This window comes from Temnothorax longispinosus, chromosome 11, assembly GCF_030848805.1.
Source record: "Temnothorax longispinosus isolate EJ_2023e chromosome 11, Tlon_JGU_v1, whole genome shotgun sequence".
In the NCBI taxonomy this organism is placed as follows: Eukaryota; Metazoa; Arthropoda; class Insecta; order Hymenoptera; family Formicidae; genus Temnothorax; species Temnothorax longispinosus.
In genome coordinates, this window is record NC_092368.1 from 14,900,733 (window position 1) to 14,914,920 (window position 14,188).

Sequence of the window (14,188 nt, forward strand, 5' to 3'; positions counted from 1 at the left end):
CGATAGATTTAAATTGGCAAAAAGCCTAGTGTCAAGTTCGCCCCGCTGTCGGCTTAGCCCCGGTCTCCCCTATATGAAATAAATTATTTCACTTTTTATTTATTCATTATATATTATTATATAAAATTATATATAATTTTATTTATTTTATTTAATATATAATCCTTTGAAAGTAAACCTTAATATAAAGTTATATATAATTATATAAAATTATATAAAAATTTGTAGAATTATATATTTTTATATATAATCAGATAAAATTATATCGTGCCAATTTTCATATATAATTATATATGATTATATATAATTTTTTTTTCCCGGGTAAGTAAATCCTAAAATATATAATTATATATAATTATATATAATTTTATCTGTCAAAGATATAGAAATAATATCGATTTAACAAAGGACGGAAATGGAAAAATATCAATTGGAATATACGTATGTTAACGGAAATCAGATTTTTTTAGAGAAGAGGGGTCGGGTTTGATTAGTTACAAAGTTACAGATATAAAATGGCTTTATACAGAAGACACATGTGTTCTTTTCGAATTACCTGCAACATAACCCGCATAAATCATAATTATATTAATATATCTGTATCCGTTAGGAAATTTTATTCCCTTTCTCCTCTCCCCCTGCCACATCAGTATTTCATATTTGTTCGAATACTGGGTTGCCCTAATTCATTATAAAATAAAACGACACGTATATTATCACTCGTTTCTAATATTTTCCATTTTAAAAGAAAAAAAGAATAATGAGAAAAAATATAATTCCACAACTACTCTAAAAGAAAGTAGAAAAAGATTGTGCATTATCACTAATATCACTATAGATGCAATACCACAGCTGCGTTCAGAAATTTGCTGGAACGTTCAATGTTTCCATGCAAAAATAAGTAAATTTCCTCTTTCAATAAAAAAAAATCAAAGCAAAGTATAAATTACGCAAAAATAATTTCGGATATGCGTTAATCTACACAATATGAAACAGAATATCATCGATTTCAAGCGACGTAATATATATGTTATTTGTTCTTTTTTTGGAATAAAAGATTCTGTTCTTCCTCGCAACAAAGATATAGATTTATATATCGGTAAATATTTCCGTCTTTAAGAATCTTAGAATTTGAGATCCTCGAGTCTCAACGCGATTCGTACCAGTTTATCCCGTCGTGAATTGCAATTCACTTGTGTCTAATTGTGTACGTTGCACTAATCAAGTTTATTTATTTCATGTATCAAAGTTTGCAATCCTATGGCAACTTTAGTTGAATAGAAAAGTGCAAACGAAGGCAGTGACAATTATGAGTTCAGGCCCTGGCGTTTCTCTTCTTCGAGCATTGCGTCGAGCTCATCTGCAAGATTGGCAAGCATTTTCCAATGTCGTTCAAAACATCCGCAGGTTCACTACTATTGGAATAATGATTGATTAAGTGACCACTGATACCACTGTTAGGGCCACCCGCCATGTATTCTGTGCTCGACTGGCCCTTTGTTTTATCGTGCCGGCATTCTCGTTGGCAAACGGTAATGAATCTGATTCTGTACTCGGACTTGACTGTGAATATAAAAATAAAACACATATATCATAGAATCCAATGCAATTAATAACGTATGTTACATCATTATTGCATCATAAAAAACGGATACATTAAAAACTCTTGAAACGTACTTTAAAACTAGCGTCTGATCCGTTGCGATGGTGCAGGGCGAGAGATATGCAATTAGTTCGTGCTCTTCGTTAATATTAACGCTGACGCTACCCCACGAACGTGACATGGAAGAAGACGGTTGATTTAGTTGCGGAGGCGTGGAAGGTGCCGGCGTAGGCGCCGGCTGCGGTGGCGGTGGGTGATGAAGCAAATGGTGATGATGATGATGTTGATGAATGTGATGATCGTCGCATGATGCGATTGGCACTACTGGCCCGCTACAGTCTATCACGACGTCACCAACCGCCGAGCCACCGACACCGATTACGGAAGAACTAGTCGTGTCTCTAGAACTTTGTCGTCTTGGGGGTGATGGAGGACATCGTTTTGGAAGATGCGGACTACTCTCGAGCCCGTACGTTAATTGATACTTGTTATCCAAGTCTCTCGGCAAGGACTTATATTGTCCCGGTGTCACAGTGACCTGAAATCACAAAACAATTGAATCATCAGCACAAAAATTTCTCTCGCTCGTTTTCGTTTCAATCATACATCCATACTTACATTCGAAACAATCAAATATACCTTGGCTACGGGCCGCGGGCGAACGAGGCAATGTCTTGGTCGTGGAAGAGTGCCACCACCAGCATCTACAACGGCGAAGCATCATTCGTGGGTGTAAGATCGCCGTCCTCGAAACTGCGGGGACGCCAATCGAGGGGTTGTGGATGCGGTGTTGGCGCCGGTGAAGGAGGATAGCCAAGAGGCGCATTTTTTAGACTTTCCAAAGATTTTCCCCGGGAGCTAGTACGGCCAACTGTATTATAGTCCGTTGGAAACGCGGCGCACATATTTTTCCAAGCAACACCAGAAGTTTTATCGTTTCCACCCCTTTGAAAAGATCTAAGTACAGGCGAGGAACAATCCTCATCAGGCGATGGTAAATCAGTTGAATAACAACGTCCTAAAGTCATAAATTATGCGATATTATCTTTTATTCCGTAACATTTTTCGCGATATATTGATCAAGGTAATTAAGAGATTACACTCTCTTAATGAATTCGATATTGATGAAGATCATAGGGAACATAATTTACCTGCGTATGTCCAGGATATGGGGGCAGACGCGCAAGATCGAGTGGCTGTATACACTTGCCAGCGCGAATATCCTTAACTCTCTTAATTGCTAACAATAATTTTTTCTGATGCCCTAATCGTATGATACCGATGTCTTCAAGGTCTTCCCAAGTGAGAGTTGTCACGTCCTCGACGAATCGCATACCCTATTGATGGTGCGCCAAGATATTCCTCGAGCCTGAGAAGCCTGAGCCATTCTTCCAATGATCCGGGTACATGCTCCGGCAATCCATCTCCTATATTCAAATTGTCTATTTCCGCTTTTAGTCGTTTCCTATGATTAGGTTTCTTGATACCTGTAAAATAATGTGTAAAACTATGTACTTGTTTAAATATTTCATAGCGTATTTCTACGAGTAATATCTCTATGAATTAAATGAATGCATTTAAGAATGCTCTTAGATAAGACTTGCTACTGCGATATGTGCCTCACCTATAGCCGTGAGATCCTCCGGTGTCATGCGCGTTATAGTAGCAAGATCGTAACCCGCGGAAGCAAACAAGGGGAAGTATTCTTCTAATTGGAGCTCGTTTAACCAAGCGCGAACGACGTCAAGGTCTGCCGGTGGGTCAGGATGACTTCCGAAGGAACTAATAGAACATCTAGGAGATGAGGCGAGAGCGCCAGGTCTTCTAGGTCCCAAGTGATATCCAGACGCTCTTCCAGAATCTAATGACGCTGTAGAGTGCCTAGAACCGGAACCTGATCCGAAACTACCGGGACTGTCTCTGCCAGGACTCTAGGTCATATCGATACCTAAGAAATATCAAAACATCCATATTTTTCAACCATAGCGGTAAAAATCTTTTAATAGCAACGTATACTTTCACAGTAAAAAATAAAATGTTAATCGTAACATTTTTCAAATGTCCCAGAAAGTCCACTCTAAATTTTGAGTTAAAATAACATTCATCGTGTGTTACTTGTTGACAAATTAGAAATGTTAATTTATTGACACTATATTTTACATTTATATTTGTTCTTTTAACTTTAAGTATAATGTAAAAATAACTTGTAAAAAATGTCGATATAACATATTTGAATAAACGATAGTTATTTCAACTTAAGAGAAATGTTGTTTTGAACATTTGATTGTAGTAAATTTGATTATTTTGTATGTCAAAGTTTACGATTATTTGAAGATTTACTTTAACTTTTGTTTATGTTAAAATAACTTTAAGGCGTGTTAATTTTTTGAAATAATTATGTTAAAAGAACTCAAAATAATATTCAGTTTCTAAATGCCATACATAAATAAGTGTTAAGTTATCACGTTGACATTAATATAACACATGAAAATGTTACGAAAATAATAACATAGCTGTTGTATGTTAATTTTACATTGAAATAATAGTCAAATCTTGGTAACACAAGAAAATTTTAACATTTGGACGCACAATTTTTTACTGTGTTGTTATTTAAAAACAATGTTTTTTTACGCTTTTCGCATTAAGAAAGAATTAACCTAATATAATAATAATCATCAATAATAATAATTATATGACGTTGTATAATTCGCACCTTCGGCGTGGGCATACTTGCCGATCACCGGCGGAAAGGCGAAACCCGAATGGGTAAAAATAGGTCTCGGACTTTTTCCAAATGGCATCCCGTAGGAACCATCGTCCGCCGTGCCCCCGGGGCCGCTTCCGGAGAGGAAGCAGCTATCCTCGCTGCTAGCATATCCAGCCAAGCCAAATGAGAAACCGGATTGTCGAAACACGTCTGGTACAGCTGGTGGTGCTACTTTCTTCGCTTGAGTCACGGCTTTGGACGGCCGGCTCATACCGCCAACTGTAACATATGTAACAGAAGGAAAATTTAAAATCAACCAAATATCAAAACGTACATCCGTTTACTCTCTAGTTAAAGTATGATCATACATAACGGTGTTCCGATTTTTTTTTCCAAAATTCTGCGAGAGAGAAAGGAAGATATGTGCAATCTCACTCTTTATACTGATGCCGTAATGTAAGTATCAAAATTCAGCAAGTTTTATTCGGTTCTGATAAAAATAATTAAAAATTATGAAAACTGCATGTAAAAAATATTCCTGAGATTTTCTGAATTATCAATGTGTTATTTAAAAAAACACTGGTAAAGTAAACTTGAAAGAAATAATTTCCGATTTAGAAGAGTACCATTCAGCTTTCATCCTCAATGATATACATTAGGATTGAATGTGCATCAGAGTTTTCATCGTTTTTATGAACATCGCACGCAGCTCACAATATGCATTCTATGTAGAAGCTGGCAACCAGAGCAAGACTCGAATTAAACGAGAAAAAAATTTTGTTTAACGCTTGATAAGATTAAGAGTACATTAATACTTCGATTCACCAATTCAGTCAATTTTGATTTTGAAGTTTTTGTTCCCTTATCACATTTGTCTCTTTAGTTATTATTTAAGTTTTGTCGCATACATCGGAAATTATTTACTTATGTTAACTTGATATTAAAAAATTAGCAGTGGAGATACGATTAACGGAATACAATTTTACGAAAAATACGTATTAGAATATTTATGCGGGATATCATAATAAGCAGTGTGCTTTATAAATTCATATGTAATAGTCCAGTCATTTTAGACGAAAATATGGCTTCTGTGCAAAAAAATTAGATCCTGCTTTTTTTTTTAATCGCTTTATTTCGTTGTTTTAAATAACATATTAAAAATAGAGAACGATATTGGCAGGGCTAAAAAAGTTATTCAAGATCAAAGGTCACGAAACTCAGTTTTTTGCGAAAATCTCGTTTTGTATGGCTCGGAGGTCAATTAAGATGGTTACAAAAAAGAAAGATCATGATATTCTCTGGTTCTATTCATTGATGGACGGTTCTATTCATTTTTCAACAACTTATATTTGAGAATGGAGTACGGATAATTTTGGCGATGTATGGAGAAAAAATAAAAAAAATTAAAAAATAAAAATTAATAATTAATTTTTTTAAATGATAAAGATAACGAAGATGATAAAACGTAATTTTTTTACATTTGACATGGATTAGGCTTACTGGGGACACCATGTAAAAAAAAACACGCCTTGTATCTTATCTCAAAGGTGGTGCGGAAATGGATACAACGCTCGACGTTCACATTCGTCACTTTGTATTTCGCAAACGGTTCATCGTACGTGAAAAATGAATAGAACCATTTTTGTAGAGAATTTCATGATCTTTTTTTTTTGTAACTACCTTAATTGACCTCCGAGCCATACAAAACGAGATTTTCGCAAAAAACTGATTTCCGTGACCTTTAATCTTGAATAACTTTTTTAGCCCTGCCAATATCGTTCTCTATTTTTAATATGTTATTTAAAACAACGAAAGCAATTAAAAAAAAGTAGGATCTAATTTTTTTGCACAGAAAACCTAAAATGACTAGACTATAATATTTTGCAGGTTATTGGTATTGAAGGATTACGAGTAGTAGATGCGTCCATTATACCCAAAATTATATTGGCACACCTAAACATTCCTGTTTATATGATCGCCGAAAAACGGCAGATATGATAAAAAAAAAGACTGGGATTACTTGAAAAAGTCATAATTATAATAAACTTTTATGAAGTAATTGCATTATTTTACTATTTTTTACTCACATACATGTATACTTTATAATAACGACGATAATATAAATGCTCATATTTGATACATTATTTGTGAGGTATCATTTAAAAAGAAATTGCATTTAAAAAGATATTCAAGTATTAGTTTATTTCATAAATTCAAAAAGTATCTGTAAGTGTAAATGTGAGAGACAAAGAATATTTAAGAAAATAAAAAAAATAATAATTCTGATTTTATAAACTTTTATTTTTAAAGAGGAATAAAAATTTTTTTAATATATTGCAAAGCAAATATATATAATTTGCAAATATGTATCTATAATTTGCCAAAAAACCACTTTTGATTTAAATTGAAGTATACAAAGTATATTAAAGGAAAACCACACATAAAAACATAAAAACTCAACTATTTAAATATAGAAACTACATAAAAGTTTAATTAAAAGAAATTAACACATTCTCGAGAAACCTTGATCTGCCACCCGACTGAAAGTCTGATACAGAAATCATTTTGATATAGGCCAAGGTAAAAAAAGATACTTTCCCTAGCGTTTCACAATATCCCGGTTCTTTGAGAATTCCCTATAGAGATTGTGCGAAAAAAACGAATTACACGATATCTCTGTGACATATCTATACTATTATCTAAAATTCTTACGGGTGGTGTATGGTCTCCCGCCAAGTACACACGGAGCGAGACCGACCGTGACTCTTTTATACGCGACGCGACGTGTTGCGAGAATTCTTGGTTATCCTTGACTGCATCTAAAATTTTTGGTTATAGCCAAGGTAAGCAAGATTCCTCGCAACAATCGCGTATTTCTTTATCGACCCAAGCTATCGATCAAGCCTACTTAAAACTTGATCCGTTCACTCGTTATATGAGATCTCAACATCTTGAGTATTCGCAAATCGTCGCGTCGCGTAAAGGTGCGATTTCATTGACGCTAGAAACCAGCGGCAGCGTTAAGAAAATGTAGTGGGGGAAGAAGTTCAGACCGTCTCAACTTTTTAGCGTAAAGCAAAATTCAACGGAACTTCTACCCCCACTACATTTTCTTGACGCTGCCGCTGGTTTCTAGCGTCAATGAAATCGCACCTTAAAAGAGTCACGGTCGGTCTCGCTCCGCGTGTACTTGGCGCGAGACACTGCCGTGTTTTTTGATTTTATAGTCCTATATTTATTTACAGCACGACGGCGTCGTGCGTGCAACACACAGCTTAAATCCCTCTCTAACTAGTGTCTATTAAAAAAAGGGTGGTTACTCAAATCAAAATTATATAAGAATTAGTTCAAATTTATGGAGGATATTCGTCTATGGGAATCTGTCGTCCATGCCAAAGTTGAAGACAATTGTTTGCATGGTTGTCGAGTAATTAATTATTGAATTTATACTCTTATCTTTCTCATACAGAAATTTTACATAGCAAAAATTGTACGACACCTTTAATGTAGACAATGTAGTGTATATAATCATATTCAATCAGATGTATATATAATTTTGTCTCAGGAATGATAAGAATTTAATGAAAATAGATGCAAATAATTCTTTACATATTCAGGAAAGACTTTTACGACGACTGAAATGTCTACATAGTTACCAAGAAATTGTAAAAATAGAATAATATATTGCTACATTTCAACGTGCATAATGACATCCCAAATAGCATGCATGTTGCATAAGACGTCGTAAAGATAGAAGATCTGGGATATTTGGCTTACAATGGATACAAACAATTTATACATACGATTTAAACCCTTAAGAAACATCTAATTAAAAATGTCCTTTACATTTTTATTTGCTTTCATTTGCTCGTTTATGTTATGGGACGAAAACACGCCCACAAGTTTCCCCTGCCCCGCCGTCCACCCGCAACCAACCTCCTTAAAAATTTCTGGACATGGGTATTACTAGTATATAAAGAAGAGACGAAGCTGCGGTGGAACATATCGGGCCCGACTCAGTATTTCGCATTAACCAAGCTTGTCTGTGACTCTGCGAGTTCGAGTCTTGTGTGAGCTGTGCCGACGAGGGCTATCCCTGGTGCTGTTGGGATAACGGACAGCTGGACGGCGGCTTTACAAGGTAAATTTAATACTTTTAATCGCTTCCAATGCTTAGCCGAGACGGTAGAATTACTAGAGCGAGATGACGAGGATTTTATAAAACAAATAATGTGCATGTGGTAACGCTAGTAGATTAACTGATCGTGACGCGGCATCGGTAACAAATTCAGACAAACATAAGACAAATAGAAAACCACCCCCAATCTATTTTCCGTCTAGAATTAATGATTATGCAGAATTTGCGAATCAATTAAAACAAAGTGTCGGTGAAAACTTTCATATCAAGTTTCTCGGTAACCAAATAAAGATTCAGTTTTTTAATCCAAATGACTATATATTGGCTTTAAGAAATTTGCAATCGACAAACAGTTTGCTTTCCATACTTATTCTCTTCCAGAGGATAAGACTCTAACAGTTACATTGAAAGGCCTTCCAAACATACCATTTCTCTCACTCAATTAAGAAAGATCCGATATTTAATATTTGTTTCATTCGAGAATCTATTGGGATAAATACATTAACCGTATAATTATATTACAATGTTACCGATGCCGAGCGTTTGGCCACACGTCTGCCAATTGTTTTAAAAAATCCAGATGCGTCAAATGTGCAGAGAATCATCTCACTTCGGACTGTAAAAAAAATTTTAATTCTCCGGCAAAATGTTGTAATTGCTTGGGGGGACACCCCGCGAGTTATTCGAAGTGTCAATCTTACTTAAAATTTCTAGAAAAGCGGACGACCGCTAATCGCCCGTCTGGCATGGCTTTGCGTGAGCTAAATAAAAATTTGCATACTAATTCTAATGAAATTCTTAACACACGGTATATATAAATCTTATCAAATTCAAATTTTGCTAATCATGACTTTCCTTTGTCGGATAGATCAACCGCCTCAATGAACAAACATGTTTATTATTCACCTCCAAAAACATATGCTGAGCCCTTGAAAAACTCTAACGAACAAAACAACAATATAAATGACTTTGCACACTCTGGTGACATAGCTGATTTTAACGGCTTAATCTTTGAAATCAAAAAATTGAGTCAACTTGTAAATATAAAATCAATGTTCAATATTATACGAGAGCTCAATAAAAAACTAGCTACTTGTACAGATAGACTCAGTAAACTTCAGATGTTCGTTGAGGCAGCTGATCTTATAAACTAAAAATGATTCCTCCTCCCTCTCCTCTAAAGATTTGCTTGTGGAATGCCACCAGCATAAATAATAAAGAATTAGAATTAAATCATTTTATTTGCTCCAACAACATCGATATCGCTCTAATTACGGAAACGTGGCTGCATCCTAGTACTAAATTAAATTTTTCTGGATTTGATATTATTCGTTCGGATGCTGCTCGTGTCAAGGCAGGCGGAGTGGCAATTTTTTTTATCATTAACAAATCTTTACGCTACCATACCCTTCCTATCCCTGATGTCGATGGATGCGAAATTTTGCTGATAAAGCTGCTGTCCGGCTTGAATATAATTCTGAGGGTTGCGTATATTTCTCCTACCGTTAAATTCGATATCGATTTGAATAAATTTGATGTAATTTTTAAGAATAATTCGCGTATGATAAAATATTAATTTGTGACTTTAATGCCAAGCACCGTAGTTGGAATAATTTCTATAATGATAATAGAGGCATCAATCTGCTAAACTATTAAAAAAAAAATAACTTAAATATTATGCATAGCTCAACTTATTCGCATAAGGCGCCCCGTAAACGCACTTCCAACATAGATTTGTTTCTAGCTAAGAATCTAAATTACGATTTTACGTGCGTAACTGCAAACGAGCTTTCTTCCAATCACCTTCCCATTCTCTTAAATCAGGAAAAATCGCAAATTAAGAGAAAAACTAATCAGTCACATAAGGTCAATTGGGAAGATTTTAAGCTTGCTACGAGTAGGTGGAGGATAAGACATAGTCTGCAAAATCAGGAAATGATTGATTCCTGTATTCACGAATTACAGCTGTGTGGGGCCTTAAGAAAGTCCACCGAGGTGCAAAATTATAACTTCAATCATGTAACGTCAGATCCTGCTGTAGCTTCAGAAATTGATAAGCTTATTAAACTTCGTTATTACTATCGAAGAAAATACCAACATTCTGGCTCATCAGATAAATATAAGCTCTATCGTAATATACTCAATAATATCATTCAAAATAAATTAAATAAAGCTAAAAATAAAAAATGGTCTGAACGTTTGAAAAAAGCAAAAATTAGCGATAATAGCATCTGGGGGCTGTGGAGGTCACTACAGAGAAACAAAACTCCTGCGCCACCATTTGATCTTGGTAATAACACTTTTGCATACAATACAAAAGAAAAAGTTGAATTATTGGCGCAAAACTTTCAAAAAATATATCAAGAAGCAGACAGTCTTATATCTCCACATGAAAATGTAGTAAATGAGTACGTTGAACTCTTAGATGAAAAGACACCTCAATGTGATTTAAAATTTATTACTCCTCGCTTAATTTTCGATATCATCAAATGTTTTCCTAATAATAAAGCCCCCGGTTCTGATAAGGTCACCACTGCTATGCTCAAAAAATCATCATATAAAATCGTAATTCAGATCTATTACATTATCTTAAACTCTTTTATTATATTATTTTCTTTCGTGTTGGAAGACGGCAAAAATACTCGCTTTTCCTAAGCCGGGCAAACCACAAACTTCTCCGACTAATTATAGGCCTATAAGCCTTTTAAGCTCTCTAAGTAAAGTTTATGAGAGGGTCTTACTCACGCGGATTGATGCCTTTTTATCAGAGAATAATATCATAATCAACGAACAATTTGGCTTTAAAGCACGCCATTCTACCATTCAACAATTACTTAGAGTCACAGAATTTTTCGCATTGGAGATTAACAAAAAACGAAGCTCAGCTATGGTGCTATTCGATATACAAAAAGCTTTCGATTCTGTCTGGCACAAGGCCTTGCTATATAAGTTAAATGCTCTTAACATGCCAGAGTAGGTATATAATCAAAATAATTCGCTCATATCCCAAGTAGAACAAATCAGTCACGAAAATATCAAAATGACATAATTTTGTAATCATTTTTTACGCGTCATCATGACGTCAAAATGGCCCGTTAGGAGCATATAATCTTGACATCATCTTGACATCAAGATGACGTAAAAATGACCTTTTTTTACAAAGCAGGTATAATTGATGTTATACATTAGAAGTGTGGATTGGAGTAATATTAAATAAACATAATAGAGGACAACATGTAAGGAATATAATTACATGTGAGACTTCTTTATTATATAAAAATATGTCTTACAGAGACGAAGCAATTCTAAACCTTAAGAAAAATTAAATATACTAAGGCATGGTTGCACCAACGTCGCATAACTTTAACCTTAGCTTAATTCACTCTTCGTCTGTTTCTAAGGAAAACAGTTAGACTAACTGTTCCTCTTAGAAAGAGACGAAGATTGAGTTGAACTGAAGTTATGCGACATTGGTGCATTTCGGCTTAATACAATTTGATAAAAAAACATAAAACATAAAACAAAATAATCTTTGGTAATTATTGAAGATTTTAAGAACAATTAAATGTACTAAATACGTATACTAAAATGTACTATACATATAACACAAAATAACTTTTAGAACTTATCTAATACCTGAACAAAAATAAATGTATTTATACATTTTATTATTGCACGGTATTATTGCATGTTATTATTTCACAGTCAAAATAAAAGTTTTTTGTTATGGTTTTATAACATCAAAAATAAAAAAAATAAAATTCTTGTTGATTATAAGGCCTCTGGTCTTTTTCCGTCATTATTGAGATTGTGACGTCAGAGACGAGAAATCTGCACACGCTAAGAATTCTTGTGTACATTTTCAAATAAAAAGATATTTGCATAAAATAACACTTCAGATCACTTCAGCATACTTCAATAATACTTCGAAAATATTTCTTTTCTTTGACAATTAATAAATAGGAGTAAAAAGAATGTAATTTGAATGTAGGCTTATATAGACGCAGTCGCATGACTACCCTGCATAAAACATCTTATTCAAAAATATTGTTTCGCATTCACGAGATTTTGTCATGAATTCTGCTTTGCAACAATTTCGGATTGGATCACGGGTCAATACTTTTCAGTGCGATACTGGGAATAAAACGTAAAAATCTTGTATGCCTCTGAATCCAAAAACAATTAGCAGAAAAAGTGAATCCTTTTTAATGCGAGAATTCGCATTTTTTTGAAGGTTATTGATTGCGATTGAATGCGAGGAATATTTTAAGCTAAGTGAATTCTTTTTAATGCGTAAGCTCGTACTTATTTGTTAAAATTTTGCGTTTCAACACCGCAACCAGCCGCGTGGTGGGGATAGCGCATACAAGGAAAGAGCCGTGCACACTGTACATGCGCACACGTACACGGCTTTTTTCTTGTGTGCGCTACCCCCATCACACGCCTAGCAGCAGTAACAGCAGTGCTGAAACGCAAGATCGGCTGGATCGGCATGCTTCGTGCTCGTGCTATGTATTCATTGTCCCGTCCAATCCCGGATAAGGTCCCGACCATTATTTATTAGGGATGCCATAAGAAAGGTTTTCTTATTTTTGTCTAATGAGGCCCTTGTAAGGATTTGATAAGAATGTTTTAACTTTATATGTATGTATGTATGTATGTTTATTGTGTATCCCCGTAGGGTTTACAAGGCGTTTTTTTACGAGGAACGTTCCCAAACCTCTCACAAACACCATCTTACACATTCAGTTTTCACAGCAATTTTACAAAAAGTATCAAACACCCTCCTTCCTTTCCTGGCCTTATGCGACCTCACAATAATCTATTTCCCTTCCCTTAACCCTTCCCTCTTCTTTCACCACCCCGTTCGCCTCCTTCCGCCTCATCCTGTCTCTGTTCTTCCTTCCTGTCTACTTCAAGTCATGGGTCTGTTGCTCGTCGTCCGGGCCCATGAGGAGCTTGTCCTCCATCTCCTTCGAAATCTCCTCCTCCTCTGTCATCTTCACCCTCCTATTCTCCTCCGACACCCTCTCCCTCCTGCTCACCTCCACTCTCCCTTCTACTCTCCCTTCCCACTCCACTCTCTCTCTCTCTTTTATCCTCTCCTCCACCGACCTGTCCTCGTCTATCTTTACCCTTAACCTACTTCCCGCTTTCCTTCTTGCCTCTATCACCCTCAACTTCTCCTCCTCATTCCCCAGCCTAACCAACAACGTTACCCAATCCCCCCTCGCACCTACCACCCTCACCTCTCTTATCTCCGCCTTCACCCTCAGGCCCTCCTCAAAAAGCTCCCTCACCTTCTTCAAACTCCTCTGCTACCCACCTCTCCTTCTCAATCCTTATTATAACATTCCTCTTCCTCGTTTTCTCTTCGCTTCTTTCTTCCTCTCCTATCCACCATTTCCTCTTCCCCGTCTTACCTTTACTCTCCTCACACTCTTCCCTCTTCCTTTTTCCCCCTCCTAGCTCCATTCTTTCTATCCTTCCTTTCAGACTTTTTACCTCCTCTTTCAAATCCTCCATCTCCTTTAGCACCCTCTTCACTTTCTCCTCCACTACCTTCTCCACCACCTCCTTTTCCACTATGCATCTTCCTTCCATCCTGGGCTATCTCTTTCTTCCACCTTAACTTTCTCCCCTTTCACAACCAAATTTTTCCAATGTTCTCCGCTTGCTTCCCTCTGCTGTTTTACTCTCCTTACGATCTACCGATCCATCGACCCCCTCCTTCGATCTC

At 35.8% G+C, this 14,188-nt stretch overlaps 1 pseudogene; it reads right to left on the reverse strand.

Moving 5' to 3' along the window:
* Window positions 1–416: 416 nt before the first annotated feature.
* On the reverse strand, window positions 417–13,184 carry LOC139821415 (uncharacterized; annotated as a pseudogene).
* Window positions 13,185–14,188: the final 1,004 nt, after the last annotated feature.